This window comes from Ctenocephalides felis, unplaced genomic scaffold (assembly GCF_003426905.1).
Source record: "Ctenocephalides felis isolate EL2017-DRISC unplaced genomic scaffold, ASM342690v1 CF-g0.4_SCAFFOLD_03571, whole genome shotgun sequence".
NCBI classification, from domain to species: domain Eukaryota; kingdom Metazoa; phylum Arthropoda; class Insecta; order Siphonaptera; family Pulicidae; genus Ctenocephalides; species Ctenocephalides felis.
Genome location: NW_020539725.1, coordinates 30,688,585 through 30,704,375, shown reverse-complemented (window position 1 = coordinate 30,704,375; position 15,791 = coordinate 30,688,585). Strand labels below are relative to the sequence as shown.

Genomic DNA, 15,791 nt, shown 5'->3' with positions numbered 1-15,791 from the left:
AAAACTGAGCAAACTGTTTATTTTTATGGAGAGTTAAAGACAAACACCTAAATTTTATATTTTATCCATTCAAAAATCTTTATATTCAACAAATTTGCTAAATGTCCCCAACTGGACAATTGTAAATGTAGTAGTGACTAAAAAAAATTCATAATGTATACAACTTAGTTTAAAATATGTACAATTTTTGCACGTAAAACAAACTTTTTCTATTTCTTGTTGTCTATGAGGAAGGTGCCATAACTAGTTTAATAACGATTCACATAGTTAAATATTTTACCTGGCTGTTTAACCCGCACTCGATTAACCACTTTCCCCCAAGTTCGTTCACATTAGTCTGTTAATGTACATTAAGTCGTTTATGCGGTTTAAAATAATGGTTAGAAATATATATATATATATATATATATATATATATATATATATAATATGTATGTATATATAAAATCGCGCTTGTTACTATTTTTTCTAATTGCTGTGCCGTAACACCGCAAACACAATGCATAATGGAACGTACGATTGTTAATGCAGTTTTATAGTCAACTTTTTATAACTATCTAAATGTGTATCTAGCTATTACTATGCGGAACAACAGCTTTCAGTGAAAGTGCTCTCCTCGTATCTTGACCCATACGTTTGTAATCTTCTGCCGACTAATTGTAAGTATGAATTATCCATCTGCTTCCGTTAAGACCAGTAGGAAAATTGCACACTTCCAATGACCTGGTTTTTCTGCACCAATATTTTATGCTATTTTCTTGGAGTCGATTGGTGGTTATGTGATGAAATTACGCAAACGTGTACTTGGGCGGAAATAAGACTCTTGAAGGTAATACATGGATTTTTAGAATGTTTGCATTTGCAATATAGTTGAATATATAGCACATGCTCTATATGTAATAGCATTCAAAATTATGTGTTTTATGAGACTGGTTTATGAGACTGGGTACGGTTGTGCCAGGGTATGGCAAAGGCAGTTGTCATAAAATCTAAACCAGAAACCTGATTTTAAGATAGAGTCCAAAGGGAGAAAGATCAAGTTTGTTTGTTCGACAAGTTTCCATTGTGGCATTGATTCAACGCCCTATTTTAACATGGTCTGTTATTTTGAAGCATTGCTTTTAAAGTCAGAAAATTTTCTTTGTTTGAATTCTTTTAATAATAAATGTTTTTTGAAAACACGTAGACCACTTTACTTGTTATTTTGATCTAAGTTGAACACAAGTACATAATTACCAGCAATTAGTTTTTAGGTAGTTAATTTAGTTCAGTCATAATGATGATTTGTTTTCAAAAGTATGCATTGGGTACGGTTGTGACAAATTTTGTGGGTACGGTTGTGACATGTATTTCTTGTCCTTTTCGGTTCAAGTTTAATCAGATAACAAATCTAATTTAACTAAGGCAAAATACAAATAAGGACATTTCATTACAGGAAAAAAGGGATTTTAAGATTTCTTGATGTGGCGTTCATAGTTCTCTTGGTAGCGTGCTCGATTCACACGACAGGGATCGTCGGATAAAATCCTGTCATTGACTCAGAATATAGGAAAAAAAAATGTATAGTTAATTTGAACCCAAATAAAAATTGTGTTGCTAAGTACAATTTGAATGAAAAAATAGGAATAACAGAGTTCGAATAGCTGAATAGCAGTAAGAAGAGAAATTTTGGAACTGAGCTGAAATTAAAAGAAGAATGAAGAAAAAAATGGAACAAAGCTAGAAGTTAAATAGAATTAGAAATTTAAAAAATAGCAAGAATTGAAAAAAAATAAGAAGAAAAATAAGAAGAATATAAAATAGGATACATATATAGATTGAAAATGATATAATAATAAATGAAAATGTTGTAGGTGGCTAAATGGTCAGAGTAAGCAAGGCCAAATAAAATTTAAAAAGAAAAAATTCTTGATATGAAATTGAAACCCGAAAAAACTATGAAGAAATATTTACCTTTAGGAATAAATTTGAATCTCTTGTTTATATAATAAAAATCTGCAAATACAATTTAAAGAATTACACTATTTGTATATATCTGCGATTGTATAATTCCATTCATCAGTTAAATTTTATTAATAATACCCAATTTATATAAATAAATTTTACTCTTTCTATTAGTGATAAATTTTTGTGTTACAGAATCGATTGAAACAACTATTTGAATTATTTTTGCAAAACTAATAAAGATCAAACAGCAGTTTTTTATATTTCACTCACGTCGATATTTATTATTCATCCATCCATCACATCTATTAATAGTGTGCGGCTCATAAATTTAAACGTGTAATTCTCTTCATCTTGACTTATAAACAATCGTTTTGTTTATGACATAAGTCGAAATCCGATATGAAAATTATGACATTTCGACATTTCTAAACCGTTACAAAGGTTGCTATTGATCGTATGTTTTGGTAGAAACCTTGACTTTTAAAATTAGCATAAAATGTCAGAGTTTAGGAATCAATAAAACGGATCTTGTATTACTCTTGTCAAACTTGTGGTTAAGATGTATATGATGGCACTATAATTGCCATCAATTATAGGCAATTGGTTTTAAACAATATATGAAATTGGCAATTAAATAAAGCTGATTATGTGCGGTTCAAATCATCTGGTTCATAGTCTTCTTCTGAGCAATTTGCTTTACGATTTTATGTTGTTTGAATAGATATTTATACAAAATGAACAAATATCTTTGACACATTCTTAAGAAAAATTTCTCACTAGTGAGACTTGTATCAAATACTAAATTTGATTGATATTAAAAACTATTCAACAATTTAAATTAAAAATGCTTCAATTCACAAGATAGTTAGTAACATAAGGTTACTTTTTTAAAATCATTTTTTAAACTTTATTTTCTAACTTAGACACTGTTCTTACGAAAGTGGCCGTCCATTAATCACGTGATCGATTTTTTAGGGGTTTTTGGACTGCCCCGCCCTTGGCAATACGTCGTGATCAGTTACGTAAAATTTGACGAATTTACAAAAAAAACTTTTTTTTTAGATTCAGGTAAAAAATAAATTTACGTGATATTTTACTACACCCTTACCGCCCCCACATTATCGTGATTTTTTTAAATCTCTAGCTAGGTTTTAAGTATGTGATATGATTACTTGGGTAATACTATTCTATTAAAAAAGTTGAGGCTGATGTAAATAATTTTGATTTGATGAGAATCATGTATCTGCAATTTTTAAAATTAATTCTACGCACAACTATGTTTATTCTATATTTAAATTTTGATATGCAATATTAACTGCTGAAATTATCATATCACGTCTGATGCAGCAGCGCAACATCGCCGACTAATTAACAATTTCACAGTCACGTAAGTTGGCTGGATGTGTTTTGTGATTCTCCTCCGGCATAACACTTCTCTACATTTGCGGTATTCTTATTGTTATCGTATTTCCCATGACAATTCTGTTACTACATACACAATAATCTTGAGAAAATCATAAAATCGCACCTGGTACTCGGTATTGTGGTATTGAAAAGGTAAAGTTGTAGGCATCCTAGAATTATGAATAGAAAAGAAATAACCTGGTTTGAATATGACTGGTCTAATTAATTAATTGGTGTTTGTGTATTGTAGTTTCAGATATACCTACTTGTGTTTTTTTTGTTCTTGAAGAATTGAACCTTATTAGTGTCGTTTTTTGTCCGTCTTTTTGTTTGTATGTTTTTATTTCAACCCATTTATTCGTGTTATAGATCTTGTCCTGAAGATTCTTTTCCCTGAAGATTCTTTTCTAAAATTCTAATTTGTTACTATCTACAGTTACGATCAATTATCAGAATAGTTTAATTATTTTTTTCGAATAGTTTAATTTCAATTCGGATATGAAAACCATGAGAATAAAATTAATGATAATTATAAAGGTAAAAGTGTAAGAATAAATGACCAAATGATGAAAATATATAGTGATAGAATATTAAAATGTTACTCAATAGTAGACATTTTGTATTTGAGATTAAAGAAGTATAAAAGGAAAAACATTATCCTGAATTACTTACAAAATTGCAAGTCTAGAGGGCATGTTCTTTTAAGTGGCCGAATTGAATCCACTATGAGTTGATTTGTTCAAAGATTACTTTGTCCCAAATGTTTTAAGTTCCCCTCTCATGTGTAAGTGGATTGGTAAATTAGTGGCAGGCATGTTTGCTTCCTTAATGTGAAAGTAATGTGTTCTAAGGCTTTTGATTCTAAATGTCAAAAATTTATTTTTCTAATAAATCTGGATATCACTGTAGTTTACTAGTGGCTCTGATCAAATCCTATTCATCATAGAATCAAGCAGCAAAATATTAATTAAATTGGTGATGTTGAAACTCAAATGATTATCTTGATTTCACGATGAATAAATATTATAGAACAGCCCCCATGGATTTAATTAGAGGTTAAGTGGTTTATAAGTATTATTATGTGTCATAATATTTGAGTTCACGACAGATGGCGCAAGAATTTACTTAATGACGTATGTTAATAACAAATGTGAGAAACATTCAATTGGCGTGCGCTCTATGTAAATGTTTATATTAAGAGCTAATACTATTAGAGATTCATTTTTTATTCATTAGGGAGCAATGAAATTCGAAAATGTCGAATATATATATATATATATATATATATATATAATATGAATTCTCTAAAAATATTTCAGAATTGTATATCGTGTAGAAATCTATTCCGCCCCAAAGCCCAGTGCAGGGTGTACTGCGAATGACGTATCTTATGATGTGATTATAATCGTTCTACAACTTACGAAATTGTTGGAAAGTTAGTTTGGTTCTGATATCATATCAAATCTTGTTTCATTAACAAACTCTCTGCGGTGCATGTAGATACAAATGTATATGTTGAAACTTTGCAGCACCGTTGAAACTTTGAAGTTGATACATATATTGGATTGAAATCATACTCACAGAGCTCAGTTTTTTAGGAAAAATAGTTTTTAATTTGATTTCTCTATAATGTAATATATAAATATATCTCTAGTTGGCCTTTTCTCACAACTCATTATTGGATAACTTGCTTTAATTATTGATTATTATATCACCAGTTGCCTTGTATTCCATAATAATGATGTGTGCTCTATATATAATTTTCCTAGGTTATTATTTCAATTACGATACTCATAGATATATAAAGCGGATTATTGTTATTTATGGATGCTCTAAATATAATAACGAAATATTTGGAAAAACATAAGATTTCAATCACTTTCAGATATGCGTTAGAACAATATTGATGATAGAAGGTTCCTACCGTATTTTAAGATGCAAATACTTAATCTCCGGTAAATATTATTGTATTCATTTTTAATTTGATGTTTTTTTTATCAGAATCTTAAATTATTAAGTTAATCTGGTATTAAAAACTTGTTCTGAATATTGTTACTTGCTATTTTAAATACTGATAAAAACTAATAAAGACAAAAATAGTAAAAATTGTCCTCATTTCCCTTTTTCCGGTAGTATGGAAAGTTGTATTAAACTTATATAAAAGCAATTTCCTATACGACGTCATAAATGAAATGAAATACAAATAAATAAACTGCGGCCGTTCTATAATCAACTTTCGGATCGTGCCGAGATGATAGTTCCTACCAAGAGTCAAAAACAGCAAATACTCGAATGTACTTTCTCGATGGCCTTGACCTATTGGACCTTGCATTCTAATCAGGCGATTGCAAATATGAAAAACTAGTAGTGTATGGTTATTGGTCGAATACATTACCAGTAATTGCAAAAAAATTTTGTACGTCTTTACGTTTTAAAAGTTTCTGAGCATTTTGGCATGCCTTGGGAAAAATAAATGTATGTATTAGAGATGGGCTTATCATATCCGAAGCCGGATCGGCTAGGGCTTGATTTGACTCCGCTTCAGAAAGGAGTTATATCCACTTAACAACTCCACGACTCCGACAACTTCGAAACCTAATACTCGACATAAATGTGTTCTATAGTGTGTTATATCTAAGAATTTATTAAGTATTTAGGGCATTTTATACCTAGAAAGTCATAAAATTGCTTGTGAGACGAGAAACCAACCACTTTTTTTTACCCAAAACTTTGTATTAGTAAAAAATCTCAAACAAATGTCTGCACGTGTTAACAGATTTAGTACCAGTTTAGGTAAGTCGGATATGACAAATCCTGCGATACAACTCCGCTCAGGTTCACTCCGAGGGAGGAGGTGTTGTATCGAAGTGAGAACTCCGGAGTGAGTTACCCTAGTATGTATGTGTGTGCCTATGTTTGGATACAATTTTTGTCCACGATAACTGTAGCACCGACCAATTTGAATTATTCAATAAACATTACATTTGTATTGACGGGGAGATGTGCTGATTAGTTTTTGGCAAAGATCAAAGAGGTATGAAGCAAAAAGCGCGAAACAAATAGTTTTTGAGCACATCCGATTCGTATAAAGTGATTAGTTTCGGAGATTCGGAGCAAAAAGTGCAAAGAATAGCCGTTCTTGAGAGAAGAATAGATAATGATCGTCGCCCAAATATAAGCACTTATATTAGATTTATAAAATACGATGATAAAATTTACATTACTTATAATAATTATTTTAAAATATTTAAAACTATTGTTATTACTCATTGATTATTTTTTATTGATTGATTATTTTGAGTTTGCGCATGTTTAATTACTGTAAGAAAAGTACCAGCAATTTGCCTTAAGACACAAAGCCATACACCACCAGTTTGTGCAAAAATACTTTTCAAACCACATAAATTCATCATTGTCGAAAAAACGATTCCTGGACGATGTTTTGCAAACAAAAAAGTAATTCATATCACAGATTTATTACGTTCGTATAATAAACCACAGGTGCAAATTGTTTCTATACGCTTTCGTTTTCGTTACGTTACGCGACTTACCGTTACTCCATAACTCTACGAGCGCGAGTCTAATCGCGAAACACATTCGTTAGATGTGCAAATAAGATAAAGAATGTTTATTGACACAGATTTAGATATAGTACATACTAAGTACATTAATAAGTTGAGCAAATAAAGCTAATTCTGACTAATTCATATCGTGATTGAGAGAAATCTTATATTGAGACATTTGGAATGTTGTGAAAATAATCAACATGTCATGGACACCACTGTTATTTTGTGAAGAACACACACACACATATATATATATATATATATATATATTGTTTTTATTTACGTAACAAACTATACAATAATAATAATAAATATAATAATAGCTATTTTACAGATAATTTGATATGACGGCGTGTGAAGGATAGCTATCCTGCAATAGTACTTTCTGTAATTATAGCATTAGATTTCATGTAGTTTGATGTAATAAATCGTTATAGTCTCTTCTCTTGAGTCGCTTTGGTGGTAAAGGCTTGAGCAGGTCACACGCTAGTCGATTTGGATGTCGACTTAGCTGAATCTTGTATTTGGAGCAGAAATGGTTAATTTATTCTTCCACAGTTAGAATAGCAAGGTCTTGATATGTATTCACCAGTTTGGTACATATTTTGAGACGTTCACGATCTGTTTCAAAAATTTGTTTTGAAATCTCTGTAGATTTGCTATGTTTGCTTTCGTAGCCGCACCCCATAGTTGTAGACCGTAGGACCATATTGGTTCAATAATTGCCTTGTGCTTGTATATTAGGAGTTTATTTTCTATCGAAGAACATATATTTTTGCAAAAAATAATGTATGATATAATCATTTGCATTAATTTTATTTGTTTTTTTATCGAAGTTTTTTGATCTTATTGATAAGATAGCACAAAAGGATTGCCTCAATTATTCTGTTTACGCCTAAGGAATTCAACTTCGGTTTTACAAAATTAATTATAGAAATATATTTTAATACTTTCTTACATTATACCAACAATAAAACATAATTATCTTTATTGTACTATTTCGAAGTATAAAAAAATACCTATATTGAAATGCATCTTGACCATAAATAGGTCTTCAATCATTGCCCTATCTTTCTAAGAAATTCAGATTACTTGAACTCGAACCAACAAAATCACAGGGTCTATACATGATTGAATGAGAAGGTGACGGATAGTTGCTTGTACTTAAAAATGAACCAATCAGAAGAATAATATAAGTCATAAAATTTTGTAAATCAGTATCAGCTCAAACTTCAACTAAGGTTTTCTTTACTTTGTTGGTTTTGTATATTTTAAAATTTATTGATTATTTTTGGGGGATTTTTTATCAATCAGATCTAATCGATCCTATATTATCGATTCAATCATGCTTATATAGTTTTCTCTAAAGTTTATATTTGTATCATTTCTCAGTTCTCATTTATATTTATATTTTATCATTTGTTTTAGCACAAAATTGAAAATGTTGTGAATTATTGGGTTTCCTACCCAAATGGATGTAAATTTCTATGTGAACGCATCTGGGCTAACATATCTTGTAATGCAATCATCTAATATCATAATAGATTTGTGCGAAAGGCGTGAACACGGGTGCACCTAAAAGTGAATTATTGCACCGTCAAATGCTTTTGTTTGGTATATGTAACATGCGAAATAATAGATTGGATCTCATATGTCGTTGAACTATAGAGATCAGTTTTGGCAGTGATATAATTGACTTTTTCACTTTTTATCAGAAAAAGTATCACTGACATGTTTAATCAATCAATAAAATTTGGGTAATACTAATGAAACAATTTTTACGCCTATTAACTAATTTTTATTTACTTATCTGAAAAATATAGAAAAGGAATATGAATATAGAAAAAATCGGATCCTGCTCGTGAAAGATCTGAGTCTTGACTTGCTGAAGAAACAGACACTTTTTTACCTTATAAGACTAATACCTTTTAAGACTTATCAGCCAAATGATATGTTATGATGACATTTATAAGGTTTTTCTAACAACCCAACATTTGGCATATTCATCTTTATATAACAATACCAATCTTTGTAAAATAAATCAACTTGTAAGACCAGAAGCATGACGTATCAGGAACATAGGCAGAAGAATTATCTGTAACTATAACTATAAATAAATGCATTAAAAGTAGCCCAAGAAATTGACAAATGCGTGGAAGAATGTTCCAATTGGATTGTATTTTCTTTAATTAAAAAATATCTGTTTTATGATAGTGTAAAAATCTACTACTAATCAGATAAACAGTCAAAAACAACCGTAAACTGGACGACGAATCCATTCATGTATGACCAGGCGTTTGTATACATATTTATAAATGTAAATAGTATATATAAATCAAATAAAACAATGACATAAAATGTACCATGTATGAGTTCATTTATTTTAAAACCCATATCGTATTTTATTTGCTATTTAATAGTTCTACTTTTCATTTTAATTTCCTGGCTTTTATAAACAGTTCATAAATTTGTCTTGTTTATTTATATACTTTTATTGTTTTGCTACATATTTTATTGCGGATATATCAAGCTACTGAAATTGATTTTGTTTGTTTTCTTCACATGTAATTTAAATTAAATTAATTCCGGAATTTATTTTATGATTCATTAAATAGATAATATAAATATAAATATAAATTGTTGTAGTTACATAGAGAAATTAATTGCTCAAATGAATGTGAAATTTATATCATCAGCTTTATAGTTTTTTATAGTTTATTTGTTTAACGCTGCGAATGTAATAACACATAATAAAAAATATATGTACCATAAAATATTTTGCAACAGAGAATGGGTTGTTTTCATTAAATTAATGAATTTTATTCGGAACAAAAAAATAAAAAATATAGTACTATTGGGCATAAACGCATCTTCTTCCTTATAATATAAAAGGTTTTGAGTGTTTCCTTATAATGTAAAATGCTATCCTCTAGAATTGAATTAATATTGAAAATCGTATTTTTAATCATAAAACCATCATTTGAAAGTTTCAGATTTTTTTTTATTATTCAAATATTGATAGATTAAGAGAAACACTGGTACAGACGTTATTTGAATGAATTAGTTAATTGCTACATACTGATCATGCCTAAAATGAGATTTTATTTGATGAAGTTCTCGATAAATTTAATTGCGATTAATGGCTTATTTTATGATTTAAGGTTTTTCGATTGAAATTTCTAGTGAAAGAGTTTTCAATTTTTATCAATTTTGTAAGGCCTGAATATGATGTGCAGTAATTTAAGTATTACAGTAACTTAACTTTCACTATTGGCAGTACAATATTTAGTTGAATTAATATTTAAAACTACAGATTTTCTAGATTATTCCTATATAAATAAGATTCATATTAAGTTGTCCAATCGCACTCTCGTGATTTTTTCAAATTCCTTTAAGTCATGCATTTTGAAAATATTTCTAATTATAAGCTTATATACTATTTTAATTAAACTTAAATTTTTTTTTATTTTGTTACAGGTAAAAATTTAGTACAAGATCTTATTGAAGAATAAGACACGTTCGAAATTCTAAAGCAGTAGTAAGTGACACAAATAATTAATTTATTGAAATATGAAGGTTAATATAGTTTATAAATATAACATGGGTAAAATTTCATTTGTTTTATAACTTAGCAACAAGTGAATCAAAATTTTGAGAATAATATTGATATTTGCTTATTTTGATCGTAAATAAGAAAATTACAACAAAATTTTGATATAATTCATGAAAGAAGTATTTACTTAGGAAGAAGAATCAAGAAACTTTGGTTAGAGTGCGGACTTTCGAAGATTTTTTTCATCATTTTGGAAGTATTTGAGCTCCTGGGAGTGAGAACATTCGATAATATTCCATATTAAGTATATAAAGTAATAAAGTTTAATGTAGTTATTAGTGGTGATTAAAGAGTTATTACAACAATCATCAGATGCTCATTGCAATCTAAATAAGGAAGAACGTTCTGATCTCATAACACCATTCTAACAAGTTCTTATACATTACTGACCAGTAGATCTCGTACTCTTCTTTCAATTATAAACTATGTAACAAGATATCTATCTCATTTTGTGTGAGAGTTAATGTATTCTTTTCATATACGTGTTTTGCTGCCCAATATTCCCGACACTTTCACTTTCTAATCGGCGCGTTTATTGTATCACGAACGCTATCTTAATAGCGTTTTAATACTGTGACGTTTCATGTGGTCAGTTTTTGTAATATCAATTAGACAATTAAGTTTACCACAAATTGCGTTTTTTATACGACATTCAGAGTTATATGTAACTTTCGCTGTCTATCTTAAGACGTCATCAAATTGTTTGTAATAGACCTATGGTCCGTGATGTAAAATTTTTCTTCACAATTTTTGCAGTTTGCGTCATAAATTGTTTAAACTTCTACATAATAATGGGTAGTCTGCGTGTTTGAGAAGAATAGTGTGATTGATTCCTTATTGCTGTTTCACACCGCAGCGCCTGATATGAGCTATTTTCAATTGGAAACTTACTTCTGATCTCAATTTTCAAGTGGAAATTGATATCACTACTGCTTGATATCAGGTTATCCAGAGCGGGGGTTTGAACTCTCGACCCCTCGACTGTTTACACATGGCATTTACATATAAAGATTATCTTGTTTGAGCTTATTAAAACCTTTTGAATGTATATTGTGAGGTGTTGATTTGCAGTTCTCAACTATCATTTAATATTAAAAATCCAAAAAAAAATCACATTAATCTTTGCCATAAATAAAATTAGCTCCTAGAAAAGTCAAATTATTTTAATTAGTTTTGCGGTTATTTTCACATATAATTTTCATGAGTTTTACTTTTACTTATTTAGTATTTTGAGCATTTTAGTAAAGGATTGTGAATTAGACAGCAGGTTATGGGCCCTTATTCCTTATTTTGCATTAGAATAAATAAACAGTATGTGAAGTTATACATATTTATATGCAAATTGTAGAACACATATAAATAAGAAACTAGTGTTAATTTAAGATCTCATCATATTAATAGGTTTGTTTTAGAATAACTGATGATTAGCTTTATAATTAGACTCAAACAATTAATAATAACTAATGTTATGAAATTTGAAATTTAATTTGAAAATCACTTGATAATGCATATTAGTTTCAATATCTGAAATCATTTGGCAAAGAACAGTAGGATTTTGTTTCAGAAAATTTCCTTTTTATTTTCAGTTATTTAAAAGAAACAATATTGCTCTTATAACATCAATTAATAATTAAAATAATTGATCCAGAATTCAATAAAAATTATACGTATAGTAGATCCATAGTTCACTAGAAATTATACGTATTATGAATCAATTATTATATAACTAAAATTTTAAAATTGCTTTGCTCTTATTCCAGTCCAATTACTTGAAACTATTATTATATTCTTTGAGTAAACAATTCATAAGCTTTCACTCTATAATGCGATCTTTCTTCGTACGTATATTTATGCCATCTTGACATAGGTAATTAAAAAAACATAAATATAGTCAATTACGTTTTTAGTACAATTATTAATTATTGGATTATGAATTTTAATGATACTATAATTGCACGGATAAGGAAACTTAATTATTTTATGTGAAAGTTGTAGATAAATTAAATATTTATTTCCAATTGTATGCGGTAATTATTAATTTTACATTAATAGGCGTATAATGATTTTAATTGTAGCAAATTATTTTATATATGTTTAAATAATAAAGATTTTACTATACATTTTTGTTTAGTTTGAAATTTCTCGATTGGATTGCGTTATTGTAATTTATACAGCTGATTGATAGTCTGATAGAGTTGATTAAATACTACAATACTGGATGGAATTACAAATTAAGTTTTGTTATCACCAGTTTTATTTTTTGAAAGCTTTGAAAAAATATATATTCTTGTGAATTTTCAATTTTTCTTTAAATTTTGAAGTTTTTCAATTTTTGTTTAGTATCTTCGAAACGGCTGGATTTGCTTTTGTCAATAACTAAGCACATCGTTCCATCAATATGCAATCGAATGTTTTTTGAATCATTGAATACGGTTTTTTTTTTTTTGTATAGCGAAGGAAATGCTTTTATGCATCCCAGACCGGTCTTCTGTCTGGGTATGTCGGACTCGATACCGCCCTGGTATTGCCGTATATATTTAATAATTAATATTACCGTATTCATTGAATACGGTATCTGCACATATATGTTTGCACAAACACACACACACTCACGCATACATTAATTTTTGTTCACAGTATTCTAAAATGTTCAAACATCCTTGAAACGTAAATATATGAAAATATATTCATTTACATTTTTTTTTGGCAAATACTATAACTTACTCTTCTTTGATTTTCCAAATTAGTGATTTACAATACTATTTACAATACTATGGATTATTTCTATTATAAAATAAATATTACCTCAGAGAGTTATGAATTGAAATCCTAATTTAATTATCGTTTTGCATATATACGACTATAATTTACTTGAATATGCAATGTTTTATGTATGTATAGTAAAGTGAGGTTTTCGCATAACGTTGAAGGCATATGAAATATTGTTTTGAGACCCGGTCTCTATATCAAATGGGATTAAAACTTACCTTAAGATAGATGTTGGGTCACAAATCCGGGTAGAAGAAGAGCTATATATATATTAGCGAGGTATATGGTTCGGGAAATGAGGAAATGTATGCTTAGCGTGTTTAAAAGCAAAGATGCATTAAGAAATTGAATCGTAATTAGTTTTCTTGATAAGCACTTTAGGAGATTAAAATTTATAATGATCTGTTTTAGAACAATCCACAGTAAGTAATATAAATTATATGTATATAGGTTTAGTTATAAAAAATAAAACCTATACAAATTTCTACAATAATAAAATAAGAATGTGAACTAATTTTATTAATAATTAGAACTAATAAAATTAGAATGTGAGCTAGAAGCTTGATTTGTAAGTTTAATGGAGCTTTTGTTCGATTTTGGCGAACTATAGAAATTGGGATTGTTTTTTCTGCCATTTCACACTCAAATAAGTATGAGACATTTTTTCAGAAGCTTGGTTCGTAAATTGAGTGGGGCTTTTGTATGATTTGACTAACTATAGAAATTTGGACTGTTTCTTTTGCCATTTCATATAATTTCATATAAGTCAGCATTCATATAATCTGTTAAATATGGTAATAAAATCGATATAAATTGCTACGATACAACGAATTATGAACTAATAAAATTAGAATGTGAGATAGAAGTTTGGTTTGTAAGTTTAATGGAGCTTTTGTTTAATTTTGGTCAACTATAAAAAATTGGGATCGTATTTTCTGCCATTTCACACTTGAAAATTTTTAGTTTGTTTTGTAATATTTTTTCAATGTTCGTGCATTTGCATTCGACATTATTCTTATTTGTGAGATTTTTGTCCTGTTTTGTACTTTTATACGATGAGTCTTCATTTTATGGGAAATCAAATCTCATAAAAATCGTATTTAAGTAATTTATTAATTTTATACTTCTAATATTTAGGCATAATTACTAGGATATGATGTTTTTGCCTATATAGAAAGTTTATGCATTAGTCAAGCCTACATTTTGCAAATTTCGTTTAGTACTTCTTAATGAAAATGTAATTGAAAAAGCTAATGACAAGTAAATAAATTTACATTTCTATCCATCTCATGCAATTATTAACTTCCCGTAGGGTGAGTTATAGTAATCGCTAAAAAATCGAAAATCAAAAATTTTATGTATTTTTACGTTTCAGAGGTTTTTGAACATTTTCGAAACATCGGCCCCACTACTTATGGTAAAAGATCAATTAAATTCGAGAGAAAAAGTTAACATTTGGATTCCACAAATGTTTAATTAAATCTGATTTTCGAATTTTTGTCAGCTCAGTAAACGTACTAGACCGTTTGATATTATTCACAAAGTGTATATTTTTTAAAGTGAATAAATTATTAATGAAAAAAAAAATCTAAATTAATTTTTCGATTGCATTGCAATTCAACATATGGTCAATTTTGAAATCGTGCTTTATTATAATTTATCCAATCCAGTTTCCATTATTGGTTAACGATATCCATAAATTGTTAAGTATGCATTATTTCTATGACACGAGATTTGTTTATTTTATATAAAAATTGATGAAATGAATGCGAATGAAAATTAAACAGCAATGAAAATCATTACTTCAATTATATAATATACAAATTAATATAGATTCAATTTTTCCAATATATTCAATAAGTATGGTTATTTTTTGCTAGCGCATTAAATATGCATTATATGTACACATAATTTTATTAAATGCATATTAAATATTTTTTAATTATTATTGGTAAATTGAAATTTTATATGAAGTGGAAATAGAAACAAAATACAGTATGTACATGAGTTATGATAAAAATTCAGTGAATAATTCTCCGATAAAATGCATATGCATGGTAATGCTATGTTTCGGGTCAATATTTGTATGAATTAGTAGTAACAAACTGTCAAAAAGCTATATATTTGCTGTGCGATCATGCAATTTACACATAAAACTGAACTTGTTATGTGTTATCAATGAGACATTAGAAAGATGCACTTATGATAAAATTTTTATTTGACGCATAGCAAATAAATAGCCTTTTGACAGTTTGTTACTACCAACTCATAGAAATATATTCCCGTAACATAGCCTTACCATAACATTTCCATTTTATCGGAGAACTGGTTCCTCAGTATCGTTTAGCTGAGACAAAATATCGCATTGGGTCGAATATCATGAATTGTAGAGTAATACGAAATTGCTGGCAAAACTTGGCTGGATTGTATAAAACGGCAATTTAGAAAATTATTAGTTTTTCGTCTCTTGCTTTTAATACAGACCGAGGTTG

The 15,791-nt window shown here is 28.6% G+C and overlaps 1 protein-coding gene across 1 annotated transcript in view; it reads left to right on the top strand.

Moving 5' to 3' along the window:
• LOC113387006 (polypeptide N-acetylgalactosaminyltransferase 2) overlaps window positions 1–15,791 on the top strand; it is a 723,548-nt gene that overhangs the window by 55,496 nt on the left and 652,261 nt on the right. The window lies entirely within an intron of this gene.